The sequence below is a fragment of the Embiotoca jacksoni genome, unplaced genomic scaffold (genome assembly GCF_022577435.1).
Source record: "Embiotoca jacksoni isolate LCO1_2020_lvr unplaced genomic scaffold, fEmbJac1.0.p SCAF_9, whole genome shotgun sequence".
Lineage (NCBI taxonomy): Eukaryota > Metazoa > Chordata > Actinopteri > Embiotocidae > Embiotoca > Embiotoca jacksoni.
In genome coordinates this window covers 3,581,293-3,593,527 of record NW_027185447.1, presented here as the reverse complement: position 1 = coordinate 3,593,527, position 12,235 = coordinate 3,581,293, and positions in this window count along the sequence as shown.

The following is a 12,235-nucleotide window of genomic DNA, read 5'->3' as shown; positions in this document are numbered from 1 at the left end:
GTGTAGTGCAGCCTAGCACTCCTCCCTTCTCTCTCCAGTCTCCCCAGTAACTCAGAATAGAGGCTTCACCATCCAGGCTTCAACACCTTGAATCTGAACCAGAATTAGATTTTAAGTCTTCAAGTTACTCTGCCAGCAGAGATTAAAAATGGTTAACACGTCTAAAACTCACTTAACATTTTTTGTCTAAATGAGTTATGCGCCACAGGGAGGAATCAGCTGATATGGGGTTTAAACAGCAATAAGAGCACACATTAAGAAATTTGTACAAATGTAACATGTTTTTTGTACTTCTATCTGTGGTCACAAATTCTCTTTTGCCCTCTTGAGAGCTTTCGTACACACTGAGTCAGTAATCATATGGGGCAAATAATATTGATACATTTCCAATCTTATTTTCTGAATTCTTATCATTGTAAGGAAAACCAAGAATGTCAGCTATCCAACAGATTAAGGAAACCTGTGGTTCACCAAGACTGACCACGGATACTTTCAGTATTCAGAACGCTGGAAGTGAATTTGTGAAATTATACGGGACACAGGCCTGTAGTGGAAAAGGGCAAACAGCTCTGCATGTAGGTTGTTCTCTGTGGTCAACCACTCAGCCTTTTAAAATACAGTAACGTTTACACGTAGAAAGTAAAGTGAGCGGACAATTAGGAGCCTGCACGAAGTCACACAGGACCTATTGTATGATTCAACATGGAAACTATTAACAGTGTGTGTGTGTGTGTGTGTGTGTGTGTGTGTGTGTGTGTGTGTGTGTGTGTGTGTGTGCGTGCATGTGCGTGCATGTGTGTGCATGTGTGTGTGTCTTTAACCTCGGTGTAGGTGTACTGTGGTTAGTTTAAGGTTAGATTTTGTGTTGGTTGTCCTAAATGTATGGAAGTCAATGCAATGTCCTAACGAGGATAAATGTGCAAACTTTTCTCCGCGTGTGTGCGTTTGTGTGTGTGTGGGTGTGCACAAACAAGGAACAAAAACAAGATTGTAGGAGGGAATAAATAGATTTAAGAGGATGGAAGAATTCAAGTGGGACCAAACAAAGCTCCGGATTCCTGTGACGCATCGTATCCAAATACTTTTATTATTCCAACGAGACATTGACAATAAACACACCCTCTCCAATACACACACCTACAAACTAAACACAGTACAGTGCAGTCAGTGATTGGGAAGCATTCTTATGGCTCTGTCTGACCTACAGTATATGTCATTGTAGTCATCATTATGGAAAACTTTGCGTAATATGCTCAAGATAGGAGACAAGTGCCAGCCTGTATTTGTACTTATGGCTGATGATTCATCTTTTAATCTTCTTTTTGTGCATTTAAAACAATAACTTTGGCTGCTGTGATAATTTCTGTCTGTGACCGCTTACTGAAAAATGTTGGTTTGATGCCGTCTTGCTAAAATTGAACTCAAAGGTTTCCTGCTGCATCATGATCCACTTACGCCTTCCTGCTACTGCACAACAGACATGCAACATTCATTTCTCTGTGGTTTTGGTGCACCTCCCCTCCAGGGCTGAGCAAGCTCCCACATGTACATGTGTGGCCCTCGCAGCCCACGGTCACCAACACTGTGCTGGTTATTACTACAGATGGGAATTCTCTTCCTGCATGTTTCTTTTCTCTTTTTTCAGTTCAGTCAGCGAGCTGTAAATCAGTCAGAGACACAAAGTGTTCCCCCACCTACAATGGAACAACTTGGTAGCGGTGTGTATGTGTGCATGAGAGCAGTAAAAAAAAGAAGCTGAACATGCATGTGCACAGACCATGAAAATATCTTTGAATGAGTGCACACACGCTCCATATTTCATCATGTCAGACGTTACATTAGCTCTGCAATGACTGACTGACTTTTGTCGAATGCATGAGCTCAATCTCATTTATGACATTGTGCTGAAATCCACAGACACAACCAGCTGTTTCCACCCAGCTCGGCCTCATGTCAGCACGCTGTCACGATCACTTTGTCAGATTATGCAACCTGAACGGTGATCTGTTTCTCCTCATTTTTAAATGCCATCCTGCAAGGACGACGGAGAGAAGAAGAGCAACAGCACGGCAAACGTGACCTTTTAGCTCATGGCACAGGGAGGAACAGGAGAAGAGGCGAAAACAGTAAGATGTCATCGGTGCAATGGAAGAGTTTACGACATTTTTGTTGAACACAACTTTCAGGGTGTGATGACATAGGCGTAGAAAAACAGCACATCCATTGGGAGTCAGTTCACAGCCTGGAATACTTTAAGCAGCCTGTGTTACTGCCTCTTCTACAGGCTCTTGTGACGTTGGCCCATAATAGCAGCCTAGTTGCAATTACCCATTAACATTTTAGCTGCAGAGGATTTGGCTACCTACTGGAATGCCACTGTTGGTGGTGAAGTGAATTCCACAGATCTATATTTGCCAGTCTTTTCCTCCTTTCTGCCAGTCTGTGGTCTTTGAGGTTTGGTTTAAAGCAAACCATTGCTTTTGTGCATATTTGAGGAGGAAAAGCAGAAATGTCAGTGAAAAAAAGTGCACCCCAAAGATATAAAAGATGGAGGAGAGGCTTGATGAAACACTGATTGTTTAGAGGGAATAAGATGCAGGGGATTCTGGAGAAGATTCTGGAGAAGAGCCAGAAACAGACACAAACTTTTGCAGAATTTACATTTGGACCTGTCAGGCAAATGGAAGAAGATCAAATGCAGTCTGGAGCTGAGAACACTCTTAGTCTCCTGCTTAGTGGACACATAAATTACAACCATTAAACTAAAAATACAGACAGGGAAGTCGGAGGGACTTCCCATCAACAGGGTGTGCAGAAAACCAGAAATGCGCCAAGTACCCTCTGCCTTCCTGAGCAACGCAAGACCCCTCCGGTCCTGCGTCAGTGGTACTTTCCTGCCTCCTTTGATCAGCATCCTGTGTATGTCCATAGAGGGTCTTGTCTTTCAAAGCCATGCGGAGGCATTTCCTAAGCTTTTAAACTTTAGAAGATCTTTTCTTCAAAAAAAAAATACCTGGCAGCAGCAAGTTGTAGCTGTAACCCGAGACACCTCAAAAATTGAGAGTAAGATTTTTGTTCCGAGACAGTGCTGTTCATATTTCTATGTGTTCCAAGAATCCAAGACTTAACTGCATCAAAGAAAATGCTCAATCGTTCCTTTTTCTAAACAAATATGACAAGTTACATTAAACACAAGCAACTGTCCGGTTCAGGGCAGGATAGTGTTCCACACAATAAATCAGGAGTGTGTATTTAAGTTTGGACAGAAGCACCCGTATTTGCTCACTATCTTAGAGTAAGACTACAGCTCGAACCATCTCACTCGTTAGAACATCTGTTTTGCAATAATCGACAGCCAGTGAGTCTCCACGCTGGCGAGGCCAACACCCACTGCAAGTTTCCACAGTAAAATGTCACAGGCCGCCTCTGGTTCTGCCAAGTTGGGTCGGTGGCGGTTCGCTCTATAGCTGACTCGGCTCCTCTTGAGACCTCTGAGACAATGGTCTTATTGTGTTGAGGTTTGGCAGTGGGGCTTTATTTATAGATACAGGATAAACGTACTCATCGTTTTGGCCCCGGTATTAAGAAAAACTGATCAGTGCTGCTAGTGTATGGTCAAAGGTCTGATTCTGTTTACCACCTGAGGTTAAAAGGCCCGTGATTTATGAAGAAGCTGACTGAAAGAAGATTTTATGAGTAAGTTTAACAGCACAGTAGGGCAGCATGTGAGAAACCTCTGCAGCTTGGTTCCAAAACTTCTAAATAGAGTGACTGAGAGCTGAAAAATTCTGCTTTGTTGACTAAAGTTCAGCAAAAAGAAAGGAAATTCCATTCACAGCCTCGGTGTGCCCCGAGTGCTCTCTTGTACTGTATGAAATGAAAGATTTCCATACAAACTGCTGAAAGAAGCTCCCCATAAAACCAAGAAATACTCAAGTCCCACTTATTCAGAAACCACATGAGAAAGGTCAGTAGCGGTGACTCATCGATGTCAGAGCTCTCAGCAGCCCAGGCTGCACTCATGCAGGCAGTGGGAAGGAGGATGGCAGGCCAAAGCTTGCTGGATGTAACAGGCGTTTTCTCTCTCACATGCAGACAAACACAGTCCAGCTAAAGACTAATAAATCTATCCTGCCTCGTTTTCTCATCATATGTATAATCTCTCTTTATTTTATATTCATTCTTCCTCCAATCATCCCTCCCCCTCTCAAATGTTTTTAATAAAGCAGGCCTATCATTATGTTTTCTCTCCCTTCCAGCGAGCTCTGAAGCTTTTTGGCCACAGTGGACAACAGCTGGATTCTCCATTCTCTCCTCCCTTTGCGATTCCTCACCCTTTTTGTTGCTCCTCACGCCGCACACTTTCTCGACAGCACTCCCAGCTGCTTTCCACCCTTAGTAACACTCGTGTGTATGCTATACAAACATGGAGACACATGGGCCGATGCATACATGCACAAAAGGTAGCTGAAGTCACTTTTGTGGTATGTCTGAGAGTTTGAAAGGGGCAGGGATCAGTTGTAATTACATGTGCATCCACAATGGAATCTGTCAGGGCAGGTTGAGGTAGGGGAGAACCTGGCAGCCTATCAAAGCTATCCGAGAGAAAAACCACCCCGTCTCTTGTATCTGCTTGCTCTAAAAGGAGTGTACAAATAAGAGGAGAATGCACACAAAGACTTCGATCCTCCTGATAGTTTGTGCTGCAGAAATATCAGGTCAGGATTAAGAGAGGGTGAAACTCAAACTTTTACTCCAACACCTCTCCAGGTGTGATGAACAACCCACCATTCCTTTAATGACAGAGAGATGACAACCTTGCTGTCCAGCCCATCCTGCCTGTTAACACAATCACCTGTCATCCACATCCGCTGTCTGCTGGTACACTTAAATCTGAGCCTTTCACTTCGAAGCACATTCTGCTCCGGGTCAGAGTTTCAGCCGTTCTCTCTTATCTATTTCCTGCTCTTTCTTGTTACCGTGCTCACACACCCTACGAGGTGCCCCGCGGGTCACAAAGTCCACTCTGTGTTGGTTTCACTCAGCTCCCCTCCTGTCGAGTGACAAGGTGACAGAAAGGAGAAGAAGCCTGACATTGTCTCTTAGTGATATGGTATCGGTGGAGGCGGGAGGGGTGCTGTGTTTGAACTTGTCTGGCTTGAGTTCAGCCTGTCTGCCTTTCCAATGAGTAATCCATTGTCAGACTGAACACAGCTCAAGTACATGAGGGAAGAAGGGTTTCTAGCCCCGGGTTGATCAATGAGTGATGGCAGACGTGAAGGCTGCTGGTTAAGTTAAAGAGTTTGTCTTCTTCTTACTCAAAATTGGCTAAAGCTTCTGAGGTTGAATAAATGTCAATTTTGGCTCTGAGGCGGTGATGTAAACCTAAAATAGTTATATGCTCACACAAGTTGTTTTACAATCTACTACCCAAGTTTCCCTTCATTCGTCATTCACGAGTGGAGTAGTTGCAGAGATGGCAGTATCAGTCGTTGGTTGGTCCACCACTCTATTGCAGATGGCAGTAGGCTATCTCAACAACCACTGGATGGATCAGCATGAAATTTGGAGCAAACATTTGCGGTACCTACAGGATGAATCTATGTGACTGTGTTGATCCTCTTACTTTTCCAGCACTATCATTTGTAGTTTTGCGAGAGAACTCTCCATGAATGTTGGATGACTCGAAATGAAACGAATGGACAGGATGACAAGTAACAACCTTACATTCTCATTCAGTGTTTTAATTGGGTCAAAATGGGCATTTGTCAATGTAGCAATGTTTGTGCTACCGGGGTTTCTCCTGGACACAGATGACTCGCTCAGTCCCACGTTCGGGTATCAATGCTTTTATTTGCCCTGCCCACACACCACTGTCTCTGTGCCAACGCTCTTTTTCCAGCCTCCTTCTCCCTGCTCCCTTTATAGGGGAGAGCTCATCAGTTCATATTTGGTTCAGCTGTGCTCATTACACCTTCCCGGCACCGTTCCCTGAACCACTCCTCCCACTCTCTACTCCCTGCAGCTGAGCTAACCACACCCCGCCACCACATACCCCCACCGCCCGACTTAGGCCCGGGAGCCATCCAGCCTAACCTACTCCCCTCCCCCCGTTCGAGAGCGGGAGAGGAAGTTGGCCACAGTCATCTGCGCCCCCGGCCTATGGACCACCTTGAAGTTAAAAGGCTGTAACGCCAGATACCACCGAGTGATCTGGGCGTTGGTATCCTTCATGCGGTGGAGCCACTGGAGCGGCGCGTGGTCCGAACAGAGGGTGAATGAGTGTCCCAGCAGGTAGTACTGCAGGGAGTCGACCGCCCACCGGATGGCCAGGCACTCCTTCTCCACTGTGCTGTACCTGGCCTCCCTCTCCGATAACGTCCGGCTGATGTACACAACAGGGCGGTCAACCCCCTGCACCTGCTGGGACAAAACGGCCCCCAGCCCTCTGTTCGACACATCAGTCTGCAGAGTAAAGGGGAGAGAGAAGTTAGGGGTGTGGAGGAGTGGTTCCCCACAGAGAGCCTGTTTTACCTTCTCAACCGCCCACTGGCACTGCTCCGTCCACTGGACCGGATCTGAGGCACCTTTCCGGGTCAGGTCGGTCAAGGGACTGGTCAGCTCTGCAAAGCCCGGGATAAGCCGTCTGTAATACCCCGCCAGCCCCAAAAACCGCCTCACCTCTTTTTTTGTCTTGGGACACGGACAGGCCGCAATAGCCGCCGTCTTGTCCACCTGAGGGCGCACCTGCCTGCCGCCCAAGTGGTACCCCAGATACCGTACCTCCCTCCGTCCAACTGCACACTTCCCTGGGTTGGCGGTGAGCCCAGCCTGCCTCAGGGACTCCAGCACCGCGCCCACCCGCTGCACATGCTCCGCCCAGGTGGTGCTGTGGATGATGACATCATCCAGGTAGGCGGCAGCATATGCAGCGTGCGGACGCAGCACCCGGTCCATGAGGTGTTGGAACGTGGCCGGAGCACCGAACAACCCAAAGGGAAGTGTGGTGAATTGGTATAATCCAAACAGAGTGGAGAAGGCCGTTTTTTCCTTGGACTCTGGCGAGAGAGGAATCTGCCAGTAGCCCTTGGTTAAATCCAGTGTCATGAAGAAACGTGCAGTGCCCAGTCGGTCCAGGAGTTCATCGACCGGGGGCATTGGGTACGCATCAAATCGTGACACATCATTCACCCTGCGATAGTCCACACAGAACCGAATAGATCCATCCTTCTTGACAACAAGAACAATGGAGCTACACCAGGCACTGTTGGACTCTTCTATTGCTCCCATCTCCAGCATAGCCGCCAATTCTCTCTGAATAATTTTTCTCTTGTGTTCAGGTAGCCTGTAGGGTCGCGACCGCACCGTCACGCCCGGAGACGTTTCAATGTTGTGCACTATGAGGTTCGTGCGTCCTGGCAGGAGGGAGAACACATCAGCAAACTGCTTCTGCAACTGGGCTATGTCTGTTCTCTGGGTCCTGGAGAGATGGGCGTCGAAAGGAAGTGAGGCAGGATTGGTGGACTTTGGAACCTCTGGCCCCAGCTCCTCTCTCTCAGATACTGCGGACACCAGAGAAACAGACTCCGCCTCTCTCCATGCTTTTAAGAGGTTGAGGTGGTAGAGCTGTGTAGCTCCGCCCGTGTCAGAACGCACCACCTCATAGTCGACGTCCCCTACTCGCCGTGTGACCACAAAGGGCCCTTGCCACTTGGCGAGGAGTTTTGAGCTGGAAGAAGGAAGCAATACAAGTACCTTTTCTCCCGGTGTGAATTGCCTCAGCTTGGCCCCTCTGTTGTACAGCCGTTGTTGACGCTCCTAGGCCTGGAGCAAATTCTCACGTGACATCTGACCCTGAGTGTGTGGAGTTTTGCTCACAGGTCCATGACATACTGAATTTCACTTTTGCCGGGGCTCGGACCCTCCTCCCAGTTTTCCTTAAGCAGGTCGAGCACCCCTCGTGGTTTCCTGCCAAACAGCAGTTCAAAGGGAGAAAATCCCGTAGAGGCCTGGGGTTTCTCCTGGACACAGATGACTCGCTCAGTCCCACGTTCGGGTATCAATGCTTTTATTTGTCCTACCCACACACCACTGTCTCTGTGCCAATGTTCTTTTTCCAGCCTCCTTCTCCCTGCTCCCTTTATAGGGGAGAGCTCATCAGTTCATATTTGGCTCAGCTGTGTTCATTACACCTTCCCGGCACCGTTCCCTGAACCACTCCTCCCACTTTCTACCCCCTGCAGCTGAGCTAACCACACCCTGCCACCACAGTCAAATTGTTTAGTTTCTGACCAAATGTCTGCAAAACTAATTTCCATCAGCCAAAGCTGCATTCTGTGTTTAGCACAGATTTTGAAATATTAGCATGCTAACACACTAAACTGTCAAGGTGAACACAGTAAATATTTATCTCCAAAATATCAACATGTCAGCATTGTTGTTATGAGCATGTTAACATGCTGACGTTAACATTCAGCCAACATCCTCATACTGAAATGACAAAATAAGTCCATTTTCAGTGAATCCTAAAACAACACATCTGAAAATGTGAAGTGCCTTCTATAGGACCAAAACATCCTCACACCTGAGGGAGAATAAATGTCTGATGTGTTTGATTTTGAACCAAGCCTCTTGAGTAATTTTTCTAATAAGGTTAAGAAAAATATGTTTTGTGTTAAATAAATATGGAAGTTACTTTATAACATGACATGTTAAATACATCCCATCAGTCAAATTAAGTCAAAGCTGGGGTGGTTAAATGACATGCCTATGGTGCATTCAGGTTTCTAAAAACCTTTTGTTCTCAGTCAAATCAAGTCAGCCAGCTCTCCAGCTCATCTAAATATGGTCCCTTCTGGTTAAAAAATAACCAAGATGATGACTGCAGTTCTCAAACCAGTGGGTTACGTCATAGTGGCTTGCCGCTTGGTCTCATTACATCATTAAAGAGCAGCTAGCGTGAATGTAGAACCTTTGTTCTCAAACTCCACACTTGATAGATAATGCACATTTGTTATACAAGTATGTTCACTAGCTGGGATGCTTATACACCTGACACCAGCTACATGTACTTTAGGCTAACTTAAACCAGAGAAATATGTTAAATATATTACATTAGTGCATTTGAAAAACATCAAGACAGGTGTAGATCAGAGGACTAGGGACTTTAAAATGTTTCATCCTTTACAACTAGATGATGACAATCAATGAAATATCTGGGAAGACACAAGCAGGTGTAGAATTTATGTGATCAGATAAGCTTTGTAAATTTCTTTAAAAGTCTCTGCAGTAATTTTTTTTCTATTTACACTATAGGCCTCATCAATGCAGAATGTTGTGTTAAATCTACCTGTGGTGGCTTTAAATTGAGAAATAATAATTGCATGGTAAAGGATTTGCATTCACAAATAGAAAACTGCTTACCTCAAACACAAGTTTGGTGTGTAGAATTGTTTTCAAAATGTTTTGCCCACCCAGTCTTATTATATTCATAATTGCTGAAACTGTTATTTTAATCCCACCACAGGTATAAAAACTAAAGTACACTGGTAGTAGCAGACATGAATAAGCAGTGTTTGACGGGTACGTCGAGCACAGATGTGCAAATACATAGCCTGGAAATTATGCAAGACTCAGCAGCAGTTCACCTCATATTATCTTTTCTATCATTGCTTTTCAACACTTCAGGTTTTCAAAGTTAGACCCTGGGCTTTTCTTTTCTACCCGATTACAAGTCAAGGCAAGCTGAAAAGGACAAGTCTGTAAAAGCAACGCTCATAGGGGTTCAAGTCAACAAATCTCCTCTCACAGTGACTCTAATCTGAACATCATTAGTGGTTAGTATACTTTGTACTTGTGCTTTATACAGTAATCATTATCCCCACTGTGCATGAAAGAGTTTCCAGATAAAAACACACTACTGTATTTCATTAGTAATCAAGCTGTGGTTTTGCTACATATAAAGACTTGTTTATGACACACTGGAGGCAGTTCAGTAGGCAGTATAAACAGGATGCAGCTCACGTAGATTTGGAGATTCCTCTGTGACAAGGCCAGGATATTATTCTGCCCACGCTGTACTGAGTTCCTCCTCACAAAGACCAAGTGGAAGTTGAATCCACCCTCACTTAACTTTCTGGTTGTTTGCCTCGCTCTCTTGTCATTGCTCAGAATTCAGACTGGAAAACATGAAGAGGTGTTAGAGAGCTGTTTGTGCAGCTACACAAGTATGTACAGTAAATTTGAGTTGATGAAGCAGAGGGGAAGGGAGTGGGTGAGGAGCAGTCAAACAATACCAAATGAGAAAACATCCGTGATCATCGGAACAGAGGTTATGTGTACGAGAAGTGCATAAGAAATGTATATTTTGGCAAAGAAATGAGCATGAGATACTACAGGTTGTTCTTCTCCTGTTCTCAGGGCGGCTGTATACATTTTACTGGTGCCGCAGATATCTCACACAAAAACTTTCTCTATAAAAAAAGATTTATAAATTTAGTACTGTACAGGCAAGAAGCTCATAACCATGTTTTTAGCATTGTTTAAATATGTATGCTGAGGCTGAGCCCGGCCACCTTCCGGCCGCTTCTAGCCGCGACCTCGTTCTTTCGGTCACGACCCAGAGCTCGTGACCGTAGGTGAGGGTCGGAACGTAGATCGCCTGGTAAACTGAAATCTTCACCTTCCGGCTCAGCTCCCTTTTCACCAACACGGTCCGGTGCAGCGCCTGTTGTACTGATGCAGCCGCACCGATCTGGCGGTCGATCTCCCGCTCCATCTTCCCCTCACTCGTGAACAAGACCCCGAGATAGTTAAACTCCTTCGCTTGAGACAGGCACTCCGTCCCCACCTGGAGGGGGCAATCCACCGGCTTCCAGCAGAGAACCATGACCTCAGATTTGGAGGCGCTAACCCTCATCCCTGCTGATTCACACTCGGCTGCAAACTGCCCCAGTGAGTGCTGGAGGTCGTGGTCCGAAGAGGCCAACAGGACCACATCATCTGCAAACAGCAGAGATGCGATCTGGTGACCCCCAAACCCGACGTTCTCCTCCCCCCGGCTGCGCCTAGATATCCTGTCCATGAAGTTCACAAACAGGATCGGTGACAAAGGACAGCCCTGGCGGAGGCCAATGCCCACTGAAAATGGGAACCACCACCCCAGTCTGCCAGTCCATGTTCCTGTTCCCGACCCCCATGCAACATTGAAGAGGCATGTCAGCCAAGACAGCCCAGAAATGTCCAGCGCCTTCAGCATCTCAGGGCGGATCTAATCGGCCATCCAAAAGTCCTTCTCCATGGCCTCCCCAAACTCCTCCCATGCCCAAGTTTTAGCATCCGCAACCACTGTAGCTGCAGCGCTTCTGGCCTGCCAGTACCTACTACAAAGTCGATCATTGATCTCTGGCCTAAGGTGTTCTGGTACCAGGTACACTTATGAGCCATCTTATGCTCGAACATGGTGTTTGTTATGGCCAAACCATGACTAGCACAGAAGTCCAGTAACAAAACACCACTCGGGTTCAGATCGGGCAGGCCGTTCCTCCCAAACACCCCCTGCCAGGTTTCTCCGTCGTTGCCCACGAGCGTTGAAGTCTCCCAGGAGAACTAGAACCCAGGAGTCGGAAGGCGCCGCCCTTTCCAGGACTCCCCCCACCGACTCCAAGAAGGCCGGATACTCCGAACTGCCATTTGGTGCATAAGCACAAACAACAGTCAGAGTCTTCCTCCCTGCAACCCGCAGGCTCATGGAGGCGATCCTCTCATTCTCCGGGGAGAACTCCAATACATCGGCGCTCAGCCGGGGGCTCGTGAGTATCCCCACTCCCGCCCGGCGCCTCTCACCCTGGGAAACTCCAGAAAAGGATAAAGTCCAGCCCCTCTCCAGGAGCTTGGGTCCAGAGCCAGTGCTCTGCATGGAAGTGAGCCCAACTATATCTTGCTGGTACCGCTCCACCTCCTGCACCAGCTCCAGATTTTTCCCTGCTAGCGAGGTGACGTTACACGTCCCTAGAGCAAGTCTAAGCCGCCAGCGATCGGCTCGCCCGGACCCCCAGCCCGGCCCGCCGCCCGGTCTGCATTGCACTTGACCCCGATGCTTGTCCACAGGGTGGTGGGTCCACAGGGTGGCTGCTCCATGTTGTTTCTTCGAGCTGAGCCCGACCGAGCCCCTTGGGCGAAGGCCTGGCCACCAGATGCTCACCGGCGAGCTCCCCTCCTGGGTCTGGCTCCGGGA